This window comes from Larimichthys crocea, chromosome XXII (genome assembly GCF_000972845.2).
Source record: "Larimichthys crocea isolate SSNF chromosome XXII, L_crocea_2.0, whole genome shotgun sequence".
In the NCBI taxonomy this organism is placed as follows: domain Eukaryota; kingdom Metazoa; phylum Chordata; class Actinopteri; family Sciaenidae; genus Larimichthys; species Larimichthys crocea.
The window spans coordinates 9,978,942-9,991,127 of record NC_040032.1 but is presented as its reverse complement, the minus strand read 5'-3'; the positions used below and the strand labels follow the sequence as shown (position 1 = coordinate 9,991,127).

Genomic DNA, 12,186 nt, shown 5'->3' with positions numbered 1-12,186 from the left:
GAAAAGAATTACTATAAACATACATGGAATGGTAATAATAATAATATTGCAGAAATAGATTTTAATCAATAATATCTTTTACAAAATTCCCAAATATCACATGTTTATATTGTAACTTTGGTTCTCTGAGTGGAGAGACTATCTCTCTACTCCATTACATATTCCAGTTTACCAGGAATGAGCATCGAATGTTGGAGTACGTGGAAAACCTGCAGCAGCAGCTCTGGCAGAAGTTTGGCGCTGGTAGAAATGCTGTTTTAAGCAAACCCAAGAGGCCAAAGGGGGCTTGCATAAGTGCATCAAGGACTATATCCAGTCCCATGGAAGGATGAAGTTCTAGTTCAAGAGCTTCAAGTGCTATCCTTATTCACTAAGCACTGGTTTAACGGCTGCCACTACACACCTCAGAGGTGACAGCAGACGTCCCTACCTCCAGCTGGGACTGCAAGAACGATGTCCTAGGTTAAGGATGTATCTGAGCTCCACACCAAGTGTACCCGCACAAGGCCCTTAAACAGTCCTCACTACAGAGCCAAGTCATGTCCATCTTAGGAGCCAGGCCACAAACTGAGCTCCCTCAGGACTGGGTGGAACCAGGTCTGCATGACACAGCAGGTCTCTCCACCACAAGAATCCCGCGTCGCTCCATCCTGCTCACAGTAGTGGAAGTGGCTTACCTCGTCACATGAGGTCTGCAGGAACATTATGGCTTGCCAGGTTTTGAGATTAGTTGGATGGGTAGGTCACTTTAAGGACTCCTGTGCCTAGTAGCCGGTCTTCCTTTCACCTACTGAAAGCCTTCAACTGAGGCCTGAGGTCCCCAGCTCCCATACTGTGACTCCGGTAGTTGGTCAAGGCATTCTTGTCCACTGAACACACTTTCCCTTTGTGGCTTTAGCCATTCTCTCCAGTTTTCCACTGCACCTCAGAAGAGGCAACAACGGACCTCTCTGGTACAATGAAACAGTCCATGCAAGACTCTGGGGTCTTTCCTAGACAAAACTGTATGTGGCTTACAGCTGGGAGAGATGATGCTTTTTAGCTTTTCTTGCCACCAGCAAACGACGCCCAAACTTGTTGTATACAGGTAACTAAATATAAACTCTCTTTCAGATCACATCAGGGGTTGTCACACACTGCACCCTGAGTCAGGTGAAATCAAACAATCCCACTTGAGCAAAGGGCTTTATAGATAAACCGAGGGCGTGACCTGGCACGTCAATGTGTCTGAAAGAAATATTTACTACTACTAACAGCCAATTAACTTAGCTTGACATCAAGATTAGAAAGAGAGAAACAAAATCCAGCACCCTGAAGTTCACTAATGCATGTGACATCTCATATTCTACTGTACAGACAGTGGTACCTGTCAAGAAAGCAATATAGTGTACTTCCCGAAATTATTAACTATTCCTAAAGATATAAAGTGGCATAACAAAGTGACAAGCTAAAAGAACATGTCAATGAAGGTTTCATCTTTCTTTGGAAGAGTTCAATCTGGACCAACTGGACCAGGATGTAGATCCATGAAGACATTTCACCTCTCATCCGAGAAGCTTCTCAAGTCTGGAAGAACTGGCAGAACAAGTCAGTGTGCCCCAGATTTTCTCATATAAAGTGAGCGTGATATGATATTTCCTCGAGCTACCTTCTTTACTAATGTTTCATTGCTTTAATAGTGTCAAGTACTTGGAGTCACTGAGAGTGGATGTCAACGAAAGCACACAAAGCGAGCGTCACACAAACAATCTGCTGAACATATTGAAGCACTGTCAGCACCCGACTTCCACACTTGACTGCTTTGATGTTGAATTCAATCAATAAAAGAAAACCTGAAGTTTTTTGTGACATGATCGTGTGTTCTGTGAAATCCTTTAACCTCAGAGATGTTGGTTTAAGAAGCAAGAGTAAATCACCTGAAGGTGCATAGCAGCTGAAGAGTCCAGCTGTAGGTAAGGACACTACTGAACTGTGGTTGCTTAAAAGTCTTGCTGTTGTAGCTGTCTCTCTATTTTGAAGATACAGGAAGATACAGACTTTGTTTGACAGCCTACAGATTATTATTGTGTTGTTACACTACCCCCACTAACCCAATTTCCTCTTTTCTAAAAGCCACCAAGCCAATGATTCTCTCTTAGCAGTTGACTGTTACCAGTTCCTCAATTATTAACGCTTGCTACACCTTCCAGGTGTCATTTGTTGCATCTGCTGGTGAATTTGTGCAATGTTCAATCATGTGTTGGGCCCTGATGAAATAATGAAAGCCAGCAGACATGCTGACTTTTCAAATCCACAATTCCCCCAAAAAGTTGGGACACTGTGTGAATAAAAATAAAAAACACAATGATCTGCAAATCCTTTAGACCATAGTCAAGATATTTCTAGTACCTGCACCTCTTTACTGAAGCTACACTGTTCCAACATGACAGAATGTGGCTTGGCACGTCGGACTTAAATAACTAAGGACGTCTCTGAAAACAAGATCATTTGGATGGCAACATATGTCTGTACTGTTCAGCATTAATGGTGCCTTCACAGATGTGCAAGTTGCCATTGCATCGCACTAACACGCTCACATATCATACCAGATGCTGAACTTCTGAATGGTCCTTTACCTCTTTAGCCTGGAGAACATGATGTCCATGATTATCAAAAACAATTTGGGATGTGGACATCAGACTTGTTACCAGTTTCTGTCAGTCTCTGTCTGAGAAGCTCGTAGTGTTTCTGGATGCAGTTGATATGTATATCCTTTCTCTTTGGAGTGTTAACTCGCATTTGTAGATGCAAAACAAACCGTGCAATGGTTTTCTGAAGTGTTCCTGAGCCTGTGTAGTAATATCTGACATACAATCATGTTGGATCAAAGGTCACAGGCGTTCAATGCCCTCATGACACAGATTTCTGTGGGTTCTCTGAATTAGATGAGAATGGATTCACTAAATTCATCGCACTTGCCTCATTCTGCTTGTGAACAACTGAGCCCTTTGAGGACGCTTCTATCACACAAATGATCATGATACTATCACCTGTTACCACCTACAACTTGAAACATTTACTAACTTCTCCAGTCTTCTGTTGTTCCTGTACTTACTTTATTGGAACATGTTGCAGGTATCAAATTCAGAATGACAAAAAAAACAATAATACAGTTGGTCCATTTGAACATTAAATATCCCATCTTTGTGCTCCATCGAATATAGGTCAAAAAAGGATTTGCATTCTTTTTTATTTATGTTTGAACAGCGGCCCAGCTTTCCCCAAAAGCACAGGTGTTGGTAATGACTTTAACAATGGCCTATTCTATTCAAGAGTTCCCGTAAGCCATGACAGTTGAGCCCTGAGTAGTACCAGAACCCTGAAACTGAAGCAGTAAATGGAATCAGCCATCATTCAGGTTATTATTTACACCTGTGCTTTTTCCTACAGTGAGTTGTAAGAACACGGTCATGAAAGGGGCTGCAAACAACCCGAGACTAAACTCAATCTAAAATTTGATTTGTGGTTGAAATCTGCTAAAATCTATAAAATAAGGTTTTCTAGTTTAGCTCTGCGAGACTCGGTGGTGTTGAATCCAGATCACAGAGTTGAATCAGAATATGGATTGCCTGAGGTCATTTAGTTCAAGAATATCCAGTTCTTCATGTTTTTAATCTGCTAAATGGTTTGTTTTTTTTTTGTCTTTTGATCCAAACGTGTAGTCAATGCGTCAGTGCATGTTAGGAAGGGCTGCCGTATCTTGTAGAAGGTGTTTAATGTAATCAAATGTAATGATTTTTCGTGTGGGCATGGGCGCACTGAGTGAGTCAGGGGGCAGTGAGAGCTTCGGCACTAAAGTTTGGCTGTTACTTTACTAACTGTTTCAGAACTCGGACAGTAGAAGGCAGGATATAAAACAGTGGCCACAGTCAGCAGGTGAGTCTGTCAGGGTGATTTAGGCTAGTTCGGCATCAGTGAAATAAACTCTCTGCAGAATTTGACATTGTAAATAGAGGATGAGTGAACACTATTCAGCATCTCCTCCCAACTGTTCATCAGACGAGGTTCTGGTCCTTAGCAGTGGTCTGGACACAGTGTATGGATGTATTTGAGTCCTCTGCTGATAGTGAGAGTTAAGAATTGGTCGTCAATGATGGAGGAGGTATGTTGGGAAACGTATCTGCTCACCCACACCCACACGCAGACCTCCAGAACCTCCACTGGCTCCAGGTTCCACAAAGCCCTCCTGAAGCCTCCTCTGTCCATCTGATGCTGACCTCCTGATCCTCCACCACTACCCAGGAACCAAGCACTGAACCTGGGGGGCGACAGAGCCTTCTTCTCTGCAGCTGCCCTCCTAATCCCTCTAGATCAGTGGTCTTAACCTGGGTTCGATCGAACCCTAGGGGTTCGGTGAGTCGGTCTCAGGGGTTCGGTGGAGCCTCCGCCCTGGAATTTTTTATACCATTTGTTACAACATATCTTTGTGAGCAATCGTTTTCGAGGATGCTGGACATAAAACTAAGAAAAGGAACAGACTTTGCTGTGAAAATGACATGAGACTGGCACTTGCCAAGGTGAAGCCATGCATATCTGAACTGGCTCTCAAAGGCAACAGCAGAAGTCACACTGAGGTAAGTTGTCGTGAGTTCATGCACTGTGTTGGTTTTGTTATTTGAACAAGGTGATGTTAATGCACGGTTCATTTTGTGCACCAGTAAAAAAATCATATTTTATCTTTTACTAAAGAAGGGTTAGGTGAATGAGCAATGAAACTGTGGGGTTTGGTACCTCCAACAAGGTTAAGAACCACTGCTCTAGAACTCTCTCCACAAACACGTCTGTGACTGTATCAACCCCAACATTCAAATCTCTCTCACCTTCAGTACTGTTTTTGTGTTTTTTATGTAAAGTGTCGGAGTACCCAGAAAAGCTCTTAGAAATAAGAATGTATCGGGAAGCCTGTTGTAGAAATAAAGTTACTGTTGGGATTGATCTGGATTCGTTTACTGATGAATTTATTTGACATACTTTGCCGATCATGTCAGCAGGCAGACAGCAGGTTTTTGTTTCAAAGTTACCAACCAGGGTGATTTATCAACAGTGCAACTGATGCAATCAATCAACACACCAGGACCAGTTAACAAGTCTCTTTACTGTAACCTGCTGATCAAAGAGCTTGTAGTAGCCACAAGGGAAATGTAGTCCTGCCACGTGAGAACTACAGACAAACACTGAGCTGCTCGGTCGTTATTGTGCATCGCTCGGCCTACCACACAGGTCCCGAACATTAAATTTGAGGCCGTTAAATTAATCTAAAAAACACTAGAATATAACGCCGCTTCTGATTGGCTGCTCAAGCTGTCAATCAAAGGGACGTCCACTCACGACAGCATTACATGACGGGGGGTGTCGATATTTTCAATGTGTATAACAGTGTGCTGCAAAAACTGTTTCAAATTTCACCGTTAAAGCCTTAAAGAAGATTTCAGACACCGGCTCTCGCGTGGGACGCTGTCACGGGACAGGTACGTACCCTGAGCCGCCGTTACTCGTTACTGTAACGTGTTTTTGCATCAGTTATCACGCGCACAAACACCCAGGAAGCTATAACAATAGTCAGTGAACTGAGATAGATATGTAAGCAGTGCTCGGTGAGTCGGTACCGGGCCTTTCTGGGGGACACACACCTTTCCAGGTGACCTTTGACTGTCGGACAGTGCTGCAAGACAAAGTTAATTCAGGGATGTTGTTGCCGAGTGCAGGCCATTCTGGGTCTATGAGCACTTTGCAGACCGGGGGAGGGGAGGGATATAACCGAGAGGAGAATTTCTCCCACCTCGAGCAAAACGAAAGTGATTTTTATCACATCATAGACTGAACAAGTGTGTGTCTGCACCGGAATCAGCGCGCCGTGGGCTCGTTTCGGTGGGCTGGGGGTCGTTTGCTGTGTCGCCTTCGCCCGACAGTAACATTCATCACAGGCGAAGTGCTGCGTTTCTGTACCGAGTCACGTTAACGCGGACACACCGGGACGAATCCGGTCTGCGGGCTGAAAATAAAAGCCTGGAACTGTTTTACATGCAAACATTTAGTTTGCAGTGTTTCAATCTCAGGTCACATCATCAAACTGTACACCAGGTAACAGGCAAACATGCAGCCCAGAGAGCTCCACACAGCAAACAGAACCCAGCAGAATAGATAACACAGAGTCAATTATAAATTGTGATAATGAATAAAACAAAAATTGCAGAAGAGTTTAAGAACAATGGCATAAATATTAAAAAAACTGCAACAATAAAATGTTTACAAAATGTCAATTTAAACTATAAATAGTGAGTGAATGGGGAGGCGACTTGAATCAAAGTCTCTATGATTTATTTTGAAAAATAAATCATAAGCATGTTTGCCCTCAATTGTCCACACAGGTATGGACATGATACGGTTTAAAAGACAAGGGACATGACAGGAAGGTGCAGACATTAAAAACAAAATCATAAAAGATAATATATAGATATTTAAAAGACTCTGTCGGAACGACCTGCCCGGGAGAATTCTTTTAAATCACTTCTAAAAACTCATTTACAGACTTGCATTTTTGTGATTTTGTCTATTTTATTATATATATATATAATTATATATATATATATATATATTATATTATATATATATATATATATATATAAATTTATATTTTTCACTATTAATTGTCCTTTATTATTTTATTTTGTTATCTTGAATCTGTCAACATGCAGTGTTGCCTTCTGTTGGGTCTGCGCTTTTTTTAAAAATGCATATAAATAAAGTGATTATTATGATAGGTGGCCTAGAGTGCTAGCTCAAATGATTATGAGGATTAATTGGTGGCCTACCATCAATATTTTGTAAATTATTGTGATTATTGTTTTGGTCAATCTATCAAACAGTATCTTGGAATCATATCTAAACACATACTAAAAATGTTCACATAATTATTTAGTGGCCCTCCTGAAGTAAGTCTGAGATCAAGAACACCGAAAACATAAAAATGAAAGGATAGAAATAAAAAAAAATTTAAAAAGGTAAAAATAAAAAAGAAATAAAAGATTAAACAAATAGACAACATCACAAAAATGCAAGTCTGTAAAAATGAGTTTTTAGAAGTGATTTAAAAAAATTCTCCCCGGGCAGGTCGTTCCAGAGTCTTTTAAATATCTATACATTATTTTTTTATGATTTATGTTTTTAATGTCTGCACCTTCCTGCCATGTCCCTCGTCTTTTAAACTGTACTCATGTCCATACCTGTGTGTACAATTGAGGGCAAACATGTCTTATTATTTATTTTTCAAAATAAATTATAGAGACTTTGAATTAAAGTGCCTCCCCATTCACTCACTATCTTATAGCTTTATATTGACATTTTGTAAACATTTTATTTTTGCAGTTTTTTAATATTTATGCCATTGTTCTTAAACGTCTTCTGCAATTTTTGTTTTATTCATTATCACAATTTCTAATTGACTCTGTGTTATCTATTGTGCTGGGTTCTGTTTGCTGTGTGGAGCTCTCTGGGCTGCATGTTTGCATGTTACCTGATGTACAGTTTGATGACATGACCTGAGATTAGAAACACTGCAAACTAAATGTTTGCATGTAAAACAGTTCCAGGCTTTTATTTTCACCCCGCAGACCGGATTCATCCCGGTGTCTCCGCGTTAACGTGACTCGGTACAGAAACGCAGCACTTCGCCTGATGATGAATGTTACTGTCGGGCGAAGGCGACACAGCAAACGACCCCCAGCCCACCGAAACGAGCCCACGGCGCGCTGATTCCGGTGCAGACACACACTTGTTCAGTCATATGATGTGATAAAAATCACTTTCGTTTTGCTCGAGGTGGGAGAAATTCTCCTCTCGGTTATATCCCTCCCCTCCCCCGGTCTGCAAAGTGCTCATAGACCCAGAATGGCCTGCACTCGGTAACAACATCCCTGACTTAACTTTGTCTTGCAGCACTGTCCGACAGTCAAAGGTCACCTGGAAAGGTGTGCTGTCCCCCAGAAAGGCCCGGTACCGACTCACCGAGCACCGCTTACATATCTATCTCAGTTCACTGACTACTTGTTATAAGCTTCCTGGGTGTTTGTGCGCGTGATAACTGATGCAAAAACACGTTACAGTAACGAGTAACGGCGGCTCAGAGGTACGTACCTGTCCCGTGACAGCGTCCCACGCGAGCAGCCGGTGTCTGAAATCTTCTTTAAAGGCTTTAACGGTGAAATTTGAAAACAGTTTTTGCAGCACACTGTATATACACATTGAAAATATCCGACACCCCCCGGTCATGTAATGCTGTACGTGAGTGGACAGTCCCTTTGATTGACAGCTTGAGCCAGCCAATCAGAAGCGGCGTTATATTCTAGTGTTTTTTAGATTAATTTAACGTCCTCAAATTTAATGTTCGGGACCTGTGTGGTAGGCCGAGACGATGCACAATAACGACCGAGCCAGCTCAGTGTTTGTCTGTAGTTCTCAGTGGCAGGACTACATTTCCCTTGTGGCTACTACAAGCCTCTTTTGATCAGCACAGGGTTACAGTAAAGAGACTTGTTAACTGGTCACTGGTGTGTTGATTGATTGCATCAGTTGCACTGTTGATAAATCACCCTGGTTGGTCAACTTTGAAACAAAACCTGCTGTCTGCTGCTGTCAAATAAATTCATCAGTAAATGAATCCAGATCAATCCCAACAGTAAACTTTATTTCTACAACAGAGCTTCCAGATACATTCTTATTTCTAAGAGCTTTTCTGGGTACTCAGACACTTTACATAAAAAAACACAAAACAGTACACTGAAGGTGAGAGAGATTTGAATGTTGGGAGGTTGATACAGTCACAGACGTGTTTGTGGAGAGAGTTCTAGAGCAGTGGTTCTTAACCTTGTTGGAGGTACCAAACCCCACCAGTTTCATATGCTCATTCACCGAACCCTTCTTTAGTAAAAAATAAAATATGATTTTTTTTACTGGTGCACAAAATGAACCGTGCATTAACATCACCTTGTTCAAATAACAAAACCAACACAGTGCATGAACTCACAACAACTTACCTCAGTGTGACTTCTGCTGTTGCCTTTGAGAGACCAGTTCAGATATGCGTGGCTTCACCTTGGCAAGTGCCAGTCTCATGTCTTTTTACAGCAAAGTCTGTTCCTTTTCTTAGTTTTTATGTCCAGCATCCTCGAAAACGATTGCTCACAAAGATATGTTGTAACAAATGGTATAAAAAATTCCAGGGCGGACGCTCCACCGAACCCCTGAGACCGACTCACCGAACCCCTAGGGTTCGATCGAACCCAGGTTAAGAACCACTGGTCTAGAGGGAGGAGGAGGGCAGCTGCAGAGAAGAAGGCTCTGACACCGACCCAGGTTCAGTGCTTGGTTCCTGGGTAGTGGTGGAGGAGTCAGGAGGTCAGCATCAGATGGACAGAGGAGGCTTCAGGAGGGCTTTGTGGAACCTGGAGCCAGTGGAGGTTCTGGAGGTCATGCATGTGGGTGTGGGTGAGCAGATACGTTTCCCAACATACCTCCTCCATCATTGACAGACCAATTCTTAACTCTCACTATCAAGCAGAGAGGACTCAAATACATCCATACACTGTGTCCAGACCAGCTGCTAAGGACCAGAACCTCAGTCTGATGAACAGTTGGGAGGAGATGCTGAATAGTGTTCACTCATCCTCTATTTACAATGTCAAATTCTGCAGAGAGTTTATTTCACTGATGCCGAACTAGCCTAAATCTACCCTGACAGACTCACCTGCTGACTGTGGCCACATGTTTTTATCCTGCCTTCTACTGTCAGAGTTCTGAAACAGTTAGTAAAGTAACAGGCCAAACTGTAGTGCCGAAGCTCTTCACTGCCCCCTGACCTCACTCAGTGTGCCCATGCCCACACGAAAAATTATTACATTTGATTACATTAAACACCTTCTACAAGATACGGCAGCCCTTCCTAACATCCACTGACGCACTGACTACACGTTTGGATCAAAAAGACAAAAAAACAACAACAATTTAGCACATTAAAAACATGAAGAACTGGATATTCTTGAACGAAATGACCTCAGGCAATCCATATTCTGATTCAACTCTGTGAGCTTTATCTGGATTCAAACACCACTGAGTCTCCTCGCAGAGCTAAACTAAGAAACCTTATTTTATAGATTTTAAGCAGATTTCAACCACAAATCAAATTTTAGATTGAGTTTAGTCTCGTGTTGTTTGCAAGCCCCTTTCATGACAGGTGTTCTTACAACTCACTGTAGGAAAAAGCACAGGTGTAAATAATAACCTGAATGATGGCTGAATTCCATTTACTGCTTCAGTTTCAGGGTTCTGGTACTACTCAGGGCTCAACTGTCATGGCTTACGGGAACTCTTGAATAGAATAGAGCCATTGTTAAAGTCATTACCAACACCTGTGCTTTTGGGGAAAGCTGGGCCGCTGTTCAAACATAAATAAAAACAGAATGCAAATCCTTTTTTGACCTATATTCAATGAATACAGCACAAAGACGAGATATTTAATGTTCAAATGGACCAACTGTATTGGTTTTTTTTTTGTCATTCTGAATTTGATACCTGCAACATGTTACAATAAAGTTAGTACAGGAACAACAAAAGACTGGAGAAGTTAGTAAATGTTTCAAGTTGTAGGTGGTAACATGATTTTGTGTGATAGAAGCGTCCTCAAAGGGCTCAGTTGTTCACAAGCAAGAATGAGGCAAGGCAATTTTTTAATGGACAAGTGCGATGAATTTAGTGAATCCATTCTCATCTAATTCAGAGAACCCACAGAAATCTGTGTCATGAGGGCATTGGACGCCTGTGACCTTTGATCCAACATGATTGTATGTCAGATATTACTACCCGGGCTCAGGAACACTTCAGAAAACCATTGTTTGTTTTGCATCTACAAATGCGAGTTAACACTCCAAAGAGAAAGGTATATACATATCAACTGCATCCAGAAACACTACGAGCTTCTCAGACAGAGACTGACAGAAACATCCCAAATTGTTTTTGATAATCATGGACATCATGTTCTCCAGGCTAAAGAGGTAAAGGACCATTCAGAAAGTTCAGCATCTGGTATGATATGTGAGTGTGTTAGTGGCGATGGCAATGGTAACTTGCACATCTGTGAAGGCACCATTAATGCTGAACAGTACAGACATATGTTGCCATCCAGATGATCTTTTTTTCAGAGACGTCCTTAGTTATTTAAGCAAGATGATGCCAAGCCACATTCTGCTCATGTTAACAGTGTAGCTTTCAAGTAAAGAGGTGCAGGTACTAGAAATATCTTGACTATAGGTCTAAAAGGATTTGCAGATCATTGTGTTTTTATTTTTATTTCACACAGTGTCCCAACTTTTTGGGGGGAATTTGGGGGATTTGAAAAGTCAGCATGTCTGCTGGGCTTTCATTATTTCATCAGGACCCAACACATGATTGAACATTGCACAAATTCACCAGCAGATGGCAACAAATGACACCTGAAGAAGGTGTAGCAAGCGTTAATAATTGAGGAACTGGTAACAGTCAACTGCTAAGAGAGAATCATTGGCTTTGATGGCTTTTAGAAAAGAGGAAATTGGGTTAGTGGGGGTAGTGTAACAACACAATAATAATCTGTAGGCTGTCCAACAAAGTCTGTATCTTCCTGTATCTTCAAAATAGAGAGACAGCATACATTGGCAAGACTTTTAAGCAACCACAGTTGAGTAGTGTCCTTACCTTACAGCTGCTATGCACCTTCAGTTGATTTACTGTTGCTTGTTAAACCAACATCTCTGAGGTCAAAGGATTTCACAGAACACGTGATCATGTCACAAAAAACTCAGGTTTTCTTTTATTTGATTGAATTCAACATCAAAGCAGTCAAGTGTGGAAAGTCGGGTGTTGACAGTGCTTCAATATGTTCAGCAGATTGTTTGTGTGACACTCGCTTTGTGTGCTTTCGTTGACATCCACTCTCAGTGACTCCAAGATACTTGACACTATTAAAGCAATGAAACATTAGTAAAGAAGGTAGCTCGAGGAAATATCAATATCACGCTCACTTTATATGAGAAAATCTGGGGCAACACTGACTTGTTCTGCCAGTTCTTCTAGAACTTGAGAAGCTTCTCGGATGAGAGGTGAAATGTCTTCATGGAT

At 41.6% G+C, this 12,186-nt stretch overlaps 1 protein-coding gene across 2 annotated transcripts in view; it reads right to left on the bottom strand.

The window, feature by feature from the left end:
- bbx (BBX high mobility group box domain containing) overlaps nt 1–8,317 on the bottom strand; it is a 22,718-nt gene extending 14,401 nt beyond the window's left edge. Inside the window, exon 1 of one of the 2 annotated variants that reach the window (XM_019279506.2) lies at nt 8,173–8,317. The gene's annotated coding sequence lies outside the window, so the exon portion shown is untranslated. The remainder of the gene's footprint in view (nt 1–8,172) is intronic. The other variant, XM_019279509.2, reaches the window with a different exon arrangement.
- Between the last annotated feature and the right edge of the window lie 3,869 nt (nt 8,318–12,186).